The sequence below is a fragment of the Rana temporaria genome (assembly GCF_905171775.1).
Source record: "Rana temporaria chromosome 4 unlocalized genomic scaffold, aRanTem1.1 chr4a, whole genome shotgun sequence".
In the NCBI taxonomy this organism is placed as follows: domain Eukaryota; kingdom Metazoa; phylum Chordata; class Amphibia; order Anura; family Ranidae; genus Rana; species Rana temporaria.
In genome coordinates this window covers 4,099,736-4,113,007 of record NW_024404432.1, presented here as the reverse complement: position 1 = coordinate 4,113,007, position 13,272 = coordinate 4,099,736, and the positions used below count along the sequence as shown (strand labels likewise).

Below are 13,272 nucleotides of genomic sequence, written 5' to 3'. Positions count from 1 at the left end.
ACAGTATTGCAGCTTGTAGTGATGTGGCGTCATAAGATATGTTCTCCAGTTCAGGGATCAGATGGCAAGTTAACCGTAAAGAAGAGAGGGGGCTCACATAGTGAAATACCATCAGGTTTAATAAAAAGTAACGAGTAAAAAACTTACACTTAGGTAGTATAAGAACAGCATGGAACAAACGAAACAGCCGGCCGGCACACAGAACCAGGTGCGTCCTCAATACGCGGTGACGTCAGCACGTCGCCTCCCAACGTTTCGTCTTCAGGAAGACTTGGTCACGGGATTGAGGATACGTTCCTGCTTAACCGTGTTAAATACACAAAGGACATAGAGGGCGGGGAATTGTCAAGTCCGAAACTCGAACGAGTGCGGGCCCGCCATCTTGCAAGAGGGAAGCTGTAAGGGCAACAGCACCTAATGTTTAAATCAATGGATGTGTGGAGCTAAGGTTATTCTGAAAGGCGCACTATAAGGCGCAGATGGCGAATGCCATGCAAATTAGAGAAACCGAAAAAGGGGGCTCAAATTAAGAGGTCCAGATGGAATAACCTTCCAAATGACGGGCCTACACTCACAAGAGCCAGGCATCACATCCATGTTAATTAGCATATAAAAACATTATTTAAAAAAATAATGTTTAACATTAAAACATAAAAACGAGTTTATGCATGTTACTGCATCAGACATTACCTATTTAAAAGTTAGACAATATAAAGACATAATGGTCAATACAGACTCATAGTTCAAGAGGGCAAACTACACCTTCAGTCAAAAGAACATAATTAAACGTTACAACCTTGACAGTAGCTATTGTGACCCTTACCAAAAACTGCCTGCCTCACAATAAATAATGAGGAAAAAAAGGACAAAAGTAAAAACGAAAAGAAATATGACATAATCCGTTATGGCATTTTTTTAAAATAGGTATATGAATATTATATATATCAGAACGCCCATCTAGACGGAGAGTGTATAATCAGGATGTATAAATAATATATAGAGGATTAATGGATTAACTATAGATGGTAATTTTAGGAATTATCTATAAAGCAATTGACATCAACTTCGATGTTGAGTCCGTATGGTTCATAGCACCTAAGCGTGTGTACCCACATCATCTCTGTCCTCGAGATACTCCTGACCAGATCACTGCCTCTCCAGTGGGCCTGAAATTTATCAATCCCTAGGAATAAAGTACCCGTGGGGTCTTTGTTATGGACCAGTAAATAGTGTTTCGAAACCGAATGGTTGGCAAACCCACTGTAGATATTAGTCACATGTTCGTTCAGGCGTACTTGTAAGGCCCGCTTGGTTCTGCCCACATATTGAAGCCCGCAAGGGCATTGAAGTAGATAGATAACGCCCAACGTAGAGCATGTGATAAAAGACTCAATCTGATAACTTTTGGATGTACTGCTGGAACAGAAACTGGTGGTCTTTTTCGGGGTAACACTATTAACCGCACAGGTTTGACAGCGACCACATTTAAAAAAAAACACCAATCCTGACAAGAACATAGACTGAATCCCAGGTGGATTTAGCACATTCGGTGCTAACTTATTTCTTAGTGGCTGTGAACCTCTAAACACCACCTGAGGTTTATCAGGTAAAATGGTGTTCAAAACTTTGTCACTCTTGAGAACATGCCAATGCTTGGCTACAATGTGCTTCACGTTGGCATGCTGACAAGAGTAGTCGGTCACAAACGGGGTCTTAAAATCCCTCCTCGAATTACTCTTAGGTTTAACCTTAAGTAACTCTTCCCGATCAGTGTGGGTTACCATCTCAAGAGTGTCATCAAGGGACCTTTGACAGTATCCTTTTTCAACGAAACGTTGGGTCAGGACACCTGCCTGCTCAAAAAAGGTGTCATGGTTGGTACAGTTTCTCTTTAAACGAAGGAACTGTCCCTTGGGCACTGCCCTTAACCAAGTGGTGTGATGACAGCTGTCAATAGGGATAAAGGAATTTCTATCCGTCGTTTTGAAATAGGTATAGGTAACAAACCTATCTTTTTCCACAGAGATGACCAAATCCAGGAAATTTATTTTTTCTTGGCTCGCTTCATTCTTAAGGGCAATGCCCCTGTTGTTAGAGTTGAGAAAGGCCATAAAGCGAGACAGCTCCATCTCAGACCCTTTCCATAGGAGGAGGATGTCGTCAATGTATCTGGCCCACAGCATTACCTGGGGCCTAGAGACCACATCGACGACATCCTCCTCCCACTTGGCCATAAACAAATTGGCCAAACTGGGGGCATATTTAGCCCCCATCGCGACTCCTCTATCTTGTCTGTAATATTGGCCATTATGCCAGAAAAAATTATGGGAAGCTGCATATTGCAGCAATTCCATAATGAAGGAGATCTGGATCATAGGAAGACCCGAGTCTCTCTCGAGAAAATGGGAGACTGCCTCCAGACCCAGATTGTGGGGAATCACCGTATATAATGACATAACGTCAGCGGTGACCAACCACAAATCCGGTGATGGTTGTAGGCCAGACATTAAATTAATAACCTGTCTCGTATCTTTAAGGAAAGATGGCATATTCCTGACCAGAGGCTGGAGGAAGAAATCAATGTATTTGCCCACCCGGGACGTAACAGAATCTATTCCGCTGATTATAGGGCGGCCCGGGGGGCAAACTGGGTCCTTGTGTACTTTAGGTAGGTAGTACATGACAGGTACCCTTGGAGCTTTAGGGACAAGGAAGGCTTTCTCCTTAGCATTAAGAATACCGAGGCGAGAGCCCTTGTTTACAATTTTTATCAAGGCCTTCTTATACTTGTCTCCAGGGTTCAGGGGGAGACGAGTATAAGTATCGCCATCATCCAAAATGCGTTGCATCTCAGCTAAGTAGTCATCTTTGTTGAGGACTACAATACCGCCCCCCTTATCAGCGGGGCGGATAACTAAGTCCTTATTATCACACAGTGACTTAATTCCTTCCTCAATGGTTTGTTTACACCTCACTTTTTTAACGTTTAGCTCATCTAAATCTTTAAGTGTTAAGTCCCTTAAAACCCTCAATGAAGCGGGCAAATGGCCTGGTGGGTTGTAAGTAGAGGCATTGGCCAAACCAGAGTGGGTATAGTTCAGAGATAGGGACTTGGGGGGATTAAAGGGATTAGAGGGCAGATGCCTCTGAATATTTAGTTTGCGAACAAATTTGTGTATGTCCATGTAAGTTCTGAATTTGTTGATATTCTTTGGTGGAGCGTATTTCAACCCCTTATCCAGAACACTTAATTCAGAGTTTGATAGAGTATGTGAACTCAAGTTAAAAATGCCAGTCCCTATTACATTTTGGGCCTTTTTGGACTTTCTGGATTTCCCCCCTCGGGTCCCTCTTTTAGTTCTGCTAATCTTTTGGTCCCTTGTCCTGCCCGGGGGAAACCCCAATTGAGCTGAGAGTGACAAATTGGCTGACTCTGGCTGCCAGGATAACCAAATTCATAGGGTCCCGCTGTCGGCACCTGACTAGTAGTAGGCATAGAGAAACAGTTATCACCCTCTGGGTTATTAAATTTCCCCAGAGGGAGAAAGCTGTTGTGGGTGAGTACACTATAATCGGGTTCAAAATTCCCCGCATAGTGTGCCACCTCACTGTTTCTGTATCTCTGTGTCACATTTGGGTGAGGATCTTGGGTAAATACACCCCCTTGATTGGGGCCCTGTGTACCTGGCTGTCCCACACCATAATTCAATGGATAACCTGGGGGGGGGGGGGGCATCGAAATGGCCTTGGCCACGTATAGAAGAAACACCAGGTCTAATTGAGGTATTGTGTCCGCAGGGTTGGCCATAATAGCCTGGAGGGGGGCCAGATGGTCCTCGTTGACTGCCACCCCCTCTTCCTTAATTGTAGGAATGGGGTGCAGGCAATTTTCTACCTCTAGATTGTCCCTTCGGGGTACGGGTCTGGTTGTTCTTCCTAGACGTGCCAGTAGAGGGAGCGGCTATGTATGCACCTGTATTTACAGGAGTGGCTTCCATTGCAAGAATGCCAGTGTTTGAAGCCTCAGCCAAAATCTTTTTCTGCCATTCAAAGACCACATTACCCTGGTAGTCACTATAGTCCCTATTGAATTTTTTCTTTTTCTTAATTTTTTGCTCCTTTTCTTCCTTTTCCAGAATTCTCAGAAGGTTGGTTGATCTATCGGTGTATTCCACACTCGTCATAAATGGAGATAATTTTTCTTTAATTAATTTAATCTCGTCATCCAACCTTTTGAGTTTTGTGGTCTTGCGTTCCCCCAAAAATTTAAGGAGACTGAGACCAGATTCATTAAAATGTTTGTACCAGCCCTCCAAGTCTGTATCACCTTTTTGGGGGGCAACCTCCCATCTCAGGCTTCTGGGAACCATTTGGTGCTTGATATAGGTATCTAGGAAGATAACATCCCATTGAGTATGGAGTTCAGCTATAGTGAGATTTTTAAGCCTCATAAATAGGCCGCCCAAATCGCCATCTCCATCCTTGAAGGTTTCAAACACACCCTCTGAATTGACCACTCGTTGGGCTCTAAATTCAAAAATGTCCATATCTGCTGATATGGTAATAATGCTCTATGATAGGGCACAGTGGTAGCTGCACTAGTGAGTATAAGAACGTGTATGGAAAATAGTAAAGATAGTGCGCATACCCAAAAAAGTATATATGATAAACCAGCAGCAAACTCAAAAATGTTATACAACATATACAGGAATCAATAAAAAGAAGGAGTTGCGCTATAAACACCTTATAGATGGTGATATCTATAAGTAAATTACTAAATAAAGTCACATGAGTGTATAGACCCGTGTAAATATGGTGTAAAAACAATAAATGTCCAATAAGTAAAGAAAAAATAGTCCAAATTCCGTGATTTATGATGCTAAGGTGTAAGCTGGGATAGATGAATATCCAAAGTTCAGGCTGACCCTTACCGGAAATAAAGATCCTAACGGATCAAGTTGGGCAATAAGTAGTGTGTATCCAATCAATGCACCAAACGAAAGGACCTTCTGCCAGGATGCTCCGAAGTCACCAACCGCAGCGCAGCAACCAAGGAAAAGAGAAGGACCAAAATAGTGCAAAACCACATGACAAAACATAAAACACTCAGACTTGCTCCCAGTGAACACTTGACAGACAGCGTGAAGTAAGGTGAGGGACCACCACCACAGAGACACACTGACCCTTACCAGAGCCCTGTGATCCTCAAGGGATCAGTTAAGCATGTAAACAGTATTGCAGCTTGTAGTGATGTGGCGTCATAAGATATGTTCTCCAGTTCAGGGATCAGATTTAACTGTAAAGAAGAGAGGGGGCTCACATAGTGAAATACCATCAGGTTTAATAAAAAGTAACGAGTAAAAAACTTACACTTAGGTAGTATAAGAACAGCATGGAACAAACGAAACAGCCGGCCGGCACACAGAACAAGGTGTTTTATGTTTTGTCATGTGGTTTTGCACTATTTTGGTCCTTCTCTTTTCCTTGGTTGCTGCGCTGCGGTTGGTGACTTCGGAGCATCCTGGCAGAAGGTCCTTTCGTTTTGGTGCATTGATTGGATACACACTACTTATTGCCCAACTTGATCTGTTAGGATCTTTATTTCCGGTAAGGGTCAGCCTGAACTTTGGATATTCCTCTATCCCAGCTTACACCTTAGCATCATAAATCACGGAATTTGGACTATTTTTTCTTTACTTATTGGACATTTATTGTTTTTACACCATATTTACACGGGTCTATACACTCATGTGACTTTATTTAGTAATTTACTTATAGATATCACCATCTATAAGGTGTTTATAGCGCAACTCCTTCTTTTTATTGATTCCTGTATATGTTGTATAACATTTTTGAGTTTGCTGCTGGTTTATCATATATACTTTTTTGGGTATGCGCACTATCTTTACTATTTTCCATTAATGAATTGTCGGCTCCCGGCAATACAGATCAAAGTCATTGAAAAAAACGGCAGGGTTTCCCCCCCCCCCAGTCCATTACCCCGAACCAAAAAAAAAGTGTATGGTCCCCCTAAATTCCATATCAGGCCCTTCAGGTCTGGTATGGATTATAAGGGGAACCCCACACCGAAAAAAAAAATGGTGTGAGCCCCCCGAAAATCCATAACAGACCCTTATCCGAGCACGCAACCTGGCACAAACATAAAGCTCATCCCTACTCCAGGACTTTAGAGTCAAGCTTATTGATTGGGGGCTCAGATATGTGAGTTTTAGGCTCCTTGCACTGTAGTGTTTTTCTAAGCTCCTAGTAGCTAGTTATGAGTGTTTTTTTCTATGCTTCTAGAATAAATAGTGTTATCCTATGTGTCCATGCACACGATTTTAGTCTAGAAGCGTTTTTCAAGCTTCAGCATCTAGGAGTAGAAAAAAGCGGTCTGCCACCAAAAAAAAAAGCTGACAGCTCCTAGAAGTTGCAAAACGCTGATAACCACTGCTAAATACCGCTTTGCAGCTTATTTTTTTTCTTAGCCAGTGTCAGTGTATAAGTGGTTGTCAAGGAGCGGGCCGACAAGCCGGCTGTTGCATCCTTAACAGTGGATGACTTATCAGCTATCCGTGGGCTTCCCCACTGACAGATGAATGTAGAACAATTGACGGCACTAAAAATTGAGAAAATGTTTTTGGGGTACCCTACCCAATCCATACTAGACCCCTATCTGAGCATGCAGCCAAGTCATTGATTAAAAAAACAAAAATAGAAATATTGTCCTTAATCCATCCAGTGTAGATCCATCGTCAATGACAAGAAATGCTGTCTGCCGACCCGTTCAGCTCTCAACGAAGGCTCCTGCTGAATCACAGCTCCGCCGACACCTCCCACCGTTAAAAAAACAAAAACAAACGGGTTGGGCCACCCGGTGAAGTCACTGGATGGCCCGCCCGTTAGTTTATCTTGTGGCCGGAGTCATCCATGCTGCTATTCAGCAGGAGACTATGTCGGGTGCAGACCTCTTCTTTTTTTTTTTTTTTTTTGGAGGATCGTCAGCGGGCAGCATTCATTGTGATTGACGCTGGATCTACACCAGAAAACATTTTTTTTTATTTTGTTTTTTTAATAAAGGACTTGTCAAAAACTGCCTCCTGTTGTTTTTCTATACTACAGGGCGTGACAAATTTGCTTGAAATCTAGGAGCCAGCTAGAAAAGTTAGGAGCCAGTTTTTTTTTTCAGCATGCCGAATAGCTGGCTTCTGTCGGACCGGCTGCCATACACACGGGCCGAATGGCAGCCAGTTTTTATTGAACCGACCAATGTCGCCCGGCATTCGGCCCGTGTGTACTAGGCTTGATGATGTGATGGGCAGCGACTCACAGTACAGCAAGGTGGGGATGATAGGAGATCCAGTAACTCATGCCACCCTAGGCCCCTTGCACACGGGCGCCTCTGCTAAGCGGAATCCACTTGCTCAGCGAAGATTTCTCTGCTAATCCCCGCTGAGCAGGTGGATGACAGATCCTCATACAGCTGGTTGTGTTATAATTGTATACAGAGCTCAGTATACAGCTGGCTATGTTTGGACTTGTAGGGCCGGATTCAAAAAGAAGATACGACGGCGTATCTCCTGATACGCCGTCGTATCTCTGAGTCCGGCCGTCGTATCTATGCGACTGATTCATAGAATCAGGTTCCGCATAGATCTCCCTAAGATCCGACAGGTGTAAGTGACTTACACCGTCGGATCTTAGGTTGCAATTCTAGGTGGCCCCTCCATCTCGTTTACGCGTCGGATATGCAAATGAGCATTTACGTCGATTCCGAAACGAACGCCCGCCCGTTGCTTTTTACGTCGTTTGCGTTCGGCTTTTTCCGGCGGAAAGTTACCCCTGCTATAGCAGGGGTAAGTGTGGCGTATCCTATGTTAAGTATGGCCGTCGTTCCCGCGCTGAGTTTTGAATTTTTACGTCGTTTGCGTAAGTCGATTCAGAATCCGGGCGGACGCAAGTTACGCTCACGTCGAAACCAATGACGTCCTAGCGACGTCATTTTTGAGCAATGCACGCTGGGAAATTTAGCTGGCGGCGCATGCGCAGTTCGATCGGCGCGGGGACGCGCCTGATTTAAATTGTACACTCCCCCTAGACGCGGAATTTGAATTCCGCCGGGGGATTTACGATACGCCGCCGCAAGTTTTGAGGTAAGTGCTTTCTGAATTAGGTACTTGCCTCTAAAACTTGCGGCGGCGGATCGTAAATCAGATAGGTTAGCGGATCTTTAGATCCGCGTAACCTATCTGAATCCAGCTCGTAGTCTCCCACAACCCCAGGCTGTGTATTAGGGTGAATGCTGGGATATGTAGTCCCCCAGGACCTCAAGCTGTGTATTGTGGTTAATTCTGGGACTTGTAGTCCCCCATGACCCCAGGCTGTGTATTGCGGTGAATGCTGGTGCTTGTAGTCCCCATCTTAGGCTGTGTATTGTGGTGAATGCTGGGACTTGTAGTCCCTATCCTAGGAGGTGTAGTGTGGTGAATGCTGGGACTTGTAGTCCACATCCCAGGTTGTGTATTGCAGTGAGTGCTGGGACTTGTAGTCCCAATCCCAGGTTGTGTATTGCAGTGAATGCTGGAACTTTTAGTCCACATCCCAGGCTGTGTATTGTGGTGAATGCTGAGAGGGTTGATAGAGGGACTGGCGGACAGGGAGGGACAGGCTGACAGAGGGACAGGCGGACAGAGAGAGATGGGCTGACAGGTGGACAGAGAGGGATGGGTGGACAGAGGGACAGGTGGACAGAGAGGGATTGGTGGTCAGGCAGACAGAGAGGTGTAGCGCCTGTGTACTTATCAGTACAGGTGCTATGTCAAATTTAGTGGGATGAGAGAGTTATTTGCTCTCATCCATGTTGATTTATTTAAATTTAGCTGTCGCCAGCCCTGAACTGTCCTGTGGGTCATTCTGTGCTCCAGAGATGTAGTTCTATCTCCAGATGGCAAGTGGTGCCAGAGGTGTCCAGGCGGAGATGCCTTTCCTTCAGCAGCCAATTAGAGGCGTGTTTCCCTCGCGGGGCATGCTGGGGGAGGGTATTTCTGTGGCGGAGGCCATTTTTTGGGGTTCTTCACGGGTTCCTGGTTCCAGGTGCGGCACCCACCTTTAGGGTGTGCGCACATCACGGGTCCCGGCTATATGGCCTACCAGACTACACAGACTTCCTGACTCTGGGCCCTCATGGCTCAGAGCAACAAAAGCTGCAAGGGGGCCCCAGTGACTTACTGGGTCCCCACCCTTCAAAAGAAAGATTCCAAGCGAGTTGTGCTGTTCGGTTGGGAGTCGGTCTGAGGTGAACCCGGAGGCAGGTGATCCAACAGGGCTTAGACGATCCATCTGGGATCTGGGTGACCGGACACTGACAGGTTGTATGCTGCAAACTGTCAGTCAGTGACCGACCCCAATCTAACAAGTTTACCTGTCAGGGCACTAACCTTTCACGGTCACATTCCCCAGTTGGCTCTGGGTGGAATCGAACCCAGGACCTCTCCATTGCTGGTCCAGGTCTTTGCCTCTGAGCCACTGCTCAGTGTTATTCTTCTTGCTGTCCGTCGGAGCCTGGTTCTGAACTCGTGCTACTTTGGACCAATCAGGGGCCTGAGCGGCCTATTTAAGCCAGCCCCTTCCTCTTTGCAAATTGCTGGTTCGTAAACAGCTTTTTGGATTACCTTGCTGCTGAATACTCTTTGGATATCTCGTTACCTGACCCCTGGCCTGTTTCCTGGATTATCGCCTTCTGTTTACCTTGACCCCGGCTTGAACTTGGACTCTCTGATCTCTGTAATCCCTGACCCTCGGCTTTGGACTTTTGGATACACCGCTTGCTTCAGCCCCTGACTCCGGCTTGTTCCTGGTTTTTCCTTCAGTCTTGTTCCCTGTGTGCACCTGCTATTTTGGACTTTTTCCTGTGTCATCCGCTACAGTCTCCAGTGTGCTTTTGCGATCCAGTTTCCGGTTTACCTTGGATCTCCTCCTGCCACTGGTCCCGGTGCCTCCTGTTGCGTCCTACCCTCTGTCCCAAAATCCAGAGGGCGGATCGCATCAGGTCGCAAAGGTGAGCCGCCCTTGGCATCTTGGCTTCGGTAAGTTATATCCTGACATTACCTGAGGTTGATTCAGGCAAATCATTGACTGAGAGGATTCGCTCTACTATTTGTGCTCCTGAGTACTGGGCCTGTGGCAGAGACCCTTTACTAATCCTAATTCTATTAGAGCCAAGTCGGTGGCAGAGACTTGTTCCTTCTCAGTGGTTCCGAGTGACACCCTGGTTGCCAGGTCTGTGAGAGGGACCTGTCCAGGTGCACTACACCCACTCCGGCTGGAGTGGCGACGAAGCAAGAATAATCATTGGAGGCCAGGACTGCTTCTTCTATCCATAGCCTGAATCTGCAAAGTTTTCTCCTTTTCACCAACCTATTCTTTTTTTTTATTCCATAAGTCTTTATTGAGTATAAAATAGTGCAAAAGACAACAAGAAAATACATTTTTTGAGCACATAAAATGTTAAACAATTCAGTACAAAGAACTTTTAAAGGTATGCGCAAAATAAAAGGAATGGTGCAGACATTATGCATATGGGATAAACTGAAGTTTGCTTGAGGTATTGGTATAAGAAAAAATTCTTCCTTTAGTTTTGCACCTGTATTTAGGGTTTGGGAAGGTGAAGGATTGACCTAGGAGGGGGAGGGAGGGGGGGTTAGATAAAAAAAAAAAATGAGGGGGGGATGGGACTGAACGAAAAAAACATGTGCAGCGTGTATGAGAGGAGAAAATCAGCTAAGCCATCAATCTCAGTGTAGACAGATCTGAGGTTCAGGAATTACAAGTTATAGGTTTTGTATTCTGGGGTGCTTTTAAACTCAAGCCATTTGTACCAAGTCGTATTAAATGTAGTAATCCGTTCCTGAGCAGTGCTAATGAGTTCTTCGATTCTTTCTATGTTGATTAGCCTGCGAAACCACTCTTTCTTTGTTGGTGTGATATTTGATCGCCAATGGCAAGGAATACAGTGTCTAGCAGCGTTTATCATGAACATTGTGAGGGATTTCAAGTATCTCCTTCTGGGGATTAAACCATGGTGTAGCAGGTATTGTGTCGGTTCAAGTCTGAGGACTTCTGAAGTGATTGAGGTGATAGTTTCATGAACCATTTTCCAGAAGGGTTGGATTAATGGGCATGACCACCAGATGTGAAGCATCGAGCCTTCCCCCCATTGCATCTCCAACACTTGTTAGAAATTTGTGCTGAAAACTTATGGAGCAAAGTGGGAGTTCTGGTTACAATTTTATAGCCACACTCTTGGGTGACAACATTTAGAGAGCCCTTGTGGGCGTACATAAAGATGGTTTCCCACTCTGCTTGTGTGAAGTTCAGGTTGAGGTCTTTTTCCCATGCCAGACATGACGGACTGGAGAAGTCCGCAGCGGTTTCAAATAAAGAGTTATAGGGCCAGATTCACGTAGATCAGCGGATCTATAGATCCGCTCGATCTACGTGATTTAAGATCCGCTCCTGCAAGTTTGAGAGGCAAGTGGGTAATTCACAAACCACTTACCTCCAAACTTGCGGCGGCGGATCCTAAATCCCCCGGCGGAATTCAAATTCCGCGGCTAGGGGGAGTGTACTATTTAAATCAGGCGCGTTCCCGCGCCGATTTAAATGCGCATGCGCCATCCGGGGAATTTTCCGGCGTGCATTGCTCCCACTGACGTCACTAGGACGTCAGTGGTTTCGGCGTGAGCGTGACTTGCGACGCGCGTGTTCGTGAATCGGCGTACGCAAACGACGTAAGAAAATTAAAATTCGATGCGGGAACGCCGGCTATACTTAACATTGGCTGTGCCTGATAAAAGCAGGGGTAAGTATACGATGGGTACGCCGCTACGGAAACGTCGTAAGAAGACTGCGTCGGGTCCGCGTACGTTCGTGAATTTGTGTATCTCGCTGATTTACATATTATTCATCGTAAATCAGCGGGAACGCCCCCGGCGCCATTTTTAAATTGAAAATAAGATCCGACAGTTTAACACAGTTACACCTGTCAGATCTTAGCCCTATCTATGCGTAACTGATTCTATGAATCAGGCGCATAGATAGGACCAGTGTATAGGACCAGAGATACGATGGTGTATCTGGAGATGCGCCGGCGTAAATCTAAATTTCGGCGTCGTATCTATGTGCCGTACCCACAGAAGCACATACACGCGGAAATAGGCTTCACCCGTCCGACGTTACTGTTTTCCGCCGGCGGAACTTTGGCGCATATTTCGGCTGGGCGCATCGTTCTTTCCCATTGATTTCCTATTCAATTATGCACATGAGGTAGATATGCCGATTCACATGCGTACGATTGTCCGGCGCAGGCTACGGGCGGTGCGCGTAAGCTGCACGCCCGGCTTAAAGTTACCCCTCATAAAAGCAGGGGTAACTTTGCAGCAGACTTGCACAGGTCAGCTGGAGAGCAGCAACAGCAGCAGCGTGACAGAGGAGCTGAGCAACAACACTTGCAGGACAACACATCTGTGTGCCAACATGCCAGGGGCAGCCGTGGTCATAGCACTACTATGTCTACGCGCACGTATGAGGAGGAGGGCACAGGAGAGGGTATACCGAGATCGCATGGACCTCTTTGGCATGGTGGAATCGGAGGTGTATCGCTTGTTCAGATTTGACACTGAAGCCATCCTGGAAATAGTACGATCCCTGCAGGATGACCTCACCAGCAATACACAACGCTCACAAGCAGTGCCGCCACTGCTCAAAGAACAAGTGGAAATTTGGCTGGGATGTCACAATCCACCATGAGCAGGTGCGTGCACACATGGCACACCACATCTTCAGACCCACCCAGGAGGTCCAGCGGAATAAGATAAGGGCAGATTTCTACCAAATTGCCAGATTCCCACGCACCATCGGGGCCATTGATTGTACCCATGTGGCACTACAGCACCCCCGGGACGCAGAGCACCTATACCGAAATCGGAAGCACTGGCATTCCATTAATGTACAGATAATAGTGGATGCCCAAGGCCTCATATGGCACGTCTGTGCCAAACACCTAGGGGCCAGCCATGACAGCTACATTTATCGACACTGCAGCATCCCAAGAGAATTTGAACAGAACGTGTATGGGGACAGCTGGCTGGTTGGTGAGTGACATGGGTGTCAGGTATGACTGTCCCCCCCCATGATGCAGACATCACGAGGGGCACATGCATGACTAACATCCTTCTGTCTTTTCCCTTACAGGTGACTCTGCATATGCACTGG

General features: G+C 46.1%; 1 protein-coding gene across 1 annotated transcript in view; it reads left to right on the top strand.

Moving 5' to 3' along the window:
• LOC120921724 (NACHT, LRR and PYD domains-containing protein 14-like) overlaps positions 1–13,272 on the top strand; it is a 483,121-nt gene that overhangs the window by 369,801 nt on the left and 100,048 nt on the right. The window lies entirely within an intron of this gene.